General features: G+C 48.3%; 1 protein-coding gene across 1 annotated transcript in view; it reads left to right on the plus strand.

Annotated features, from left to right (window-relative positions):
- Positions 1-2,003: 2,003 nt before the first annotated feature.
- The window catches only part of INPP5F (inositol polyphosphate-5-phosphatase F), a 41,551-nt gene continuing 41,506 nt past the window's right edge, over positions 2,004-2,048 (plus strand). Inside the window, exon 1 of the mRNA XM_042019458.1 lies at positions 2,004-2,048. The gene's annotated coding sequence lies outside the window, so the exon portion shown is untranslated.

Genomic DNA, 2,048 nt, shown 5'->3' on the forward strand with positions numbered 1-2,048 from the left:
TTGAGAGTTTTCATTTTCTTGCCAAAAAGCTAATGTTCATGCCAGTAGTTTTATATTTTTCTGTTATAAAACACAACATAAAACTATTTTTCAGTAGTACATTTACAGGCACTTCAGAAAATGTTCTAGTACCAAACAAATCTCTTTTATCCACTATATTGCCTGTCAGGAGACCCTCTTGTGTTACTCTTGTTCTGAGGAGGTTGCTTCTCAAAGCAGACTCTTCAGTCTCTGTTTAATGCATAACAGACCCTCTCTAAAAAGCACACACACAAAAAAAGCCTTCTCAAAAACATATTGAGGAAAGTAGCCTCACTAAGAGTGAGGTTATCATCATAGTGAGGAAAGTAACCTCACTAAGAGAACCTCCCTAAGCTCCAAAGCGAACCAGAAGCACATGGAAGGTGCAAGTGGGTAGGGAATGCCAAGGAGGAATACAGAGGCATTGCCTTGGACACACAGGGATGAAAATAGAAATGACAAAGCACAGCTGGACTAAAAACTGAGAAGGAGTATGAAGGGTAACATGAAAGGCTTCTGTAGTTACTTTGGCATCAAAAAAGATGACCCAAGATTTTTCTAGTGTTTCTCTGGAAGCTGCCAGGAGCATTGAAGCCAAACAAACAAAAAAATTGTTCCATGACTTCTTAATGAGCAACACTTAGGAATAAAGTTCCTCACACTGTTTAGAGTGTCATTTCCAGGTCTGGTACCATTCACCTCAGGAAGAGTGGTGTATTTGTCTAATCTATCCAGCCAATTGTACTTCCAAGTGTGGAGTGTTCCTAAATCACATCCCTTTCTGTTAATCAACATTTAAACTTGAAATCAAGCTGCTGGCAATCAGGTAATACTGGGAGAGCGCATGACTAATTGTCAGCCCACGCATTTCCTTACCATTAGCTAGTGACAATGAATTGCAAAAATGCAAAATTAATCTTCCAGTTTTTCCCCTTGTGCTAACTAAAGCTGACAGGCTCATAAAAACAGCACCCAGCTGTGAATCTATGGAAAACACACTGAATGCAAACAGAAAACTACCCACGGGGGAAAAAAAAAGCTCTGATCAAAGCGTGAAAAAGGGCAAAACAAAAGTCTGTCCTTGAAATCCCTGCAAACATTTTAATGGCAACCCTATGCATTGTGCTACAACACTGAACTACTTGGGAAACGCGAGCAGAATAGAAATGATATTGTAAGTGATAAATATTTAGTGAATGATAGTGCAGACTAAAGACATAGGAGCAAAAATAATGTTTTGACCCATTGAGAAGTTCAGTTCCTAGTCCTAAAGCAGAAAAGTTCTGAAGCACATGCTCATCTTAAAAGATGTTAATGTTCAATTATTTAAACTATACATCTAAAGTCATGCCTGCACTTAAATGCTTTTCTAGACTGGCTGCTCAGTGCCTTCCAAAATCAAGCTCTTGCCTGGGTCTTGAATGTTCACATTTAATAAAGAGACTTCTCATTTCTTAAAGTCCTTTATTCACGTGTTTTGTAGCATCACTAATGAGGGGGATGAGAGGAGACGGGTGGATGGGAGCCGATCTAAGGGGAGCCGGGCTGAGGGGAAGGCGCTGAGGGACCCGGGGCTGAGGGGAAGGGGCTGATGGAAGCCGATCCAAGGGGAGCCGGGCTGAGGGGAAGGGGCTGATGGAAGCAGATCCAAGGGGAGCCGGGCTGAGGGGAAGACGCTGAGGGAAGCCGATCCAAGGGGAGCCGGGCTGAGGGGAAGGGGCTGAGAGACCTCCAGGGTCCGTCGGGCAGGTCAGGAGCGCAGCCCCACCCCCGCAGCCCCGTCCCACACAGACCCCGCCCCTCAGGCCCCGCCCCTCAGGCCCCGCCCCGCTGCGCCGTCCCTTTAAGAGCGCGGGGGGCGGGGCCGGCCGCTGTCACGTGCGGCGGCGGGAGCGGAACCCGGGCTCGCGCCCGCTCCTCCCGCTCGCGCTCCGGGGCAGCGCCCGCGTGCGCGCCCCCGCGCGCGCGCCTGCTCGGGAGCGCGCGCCCCGTGCCGGCCATTCCCCCTTACGCCCCGGGGCCGCGCG

Source organism: Corvus kubaryi, unplaced genomic scaffold (genome assembly GCF_017639235.1).
Source record: "Corvus kubaryi isolate FWS band 111438036 unplaced genomic scaffold, C.kubaryi_AGA036_p1.0 138, whole genome shotgun sequence".
In the NCBI taxonomy this organism is placed as follows: domain Eukaryota; kingdom Metazoa; phylum Chordata; class Aves; order Passeriformes; family Corvidae; genus Corvus; species Corvus kubaryi.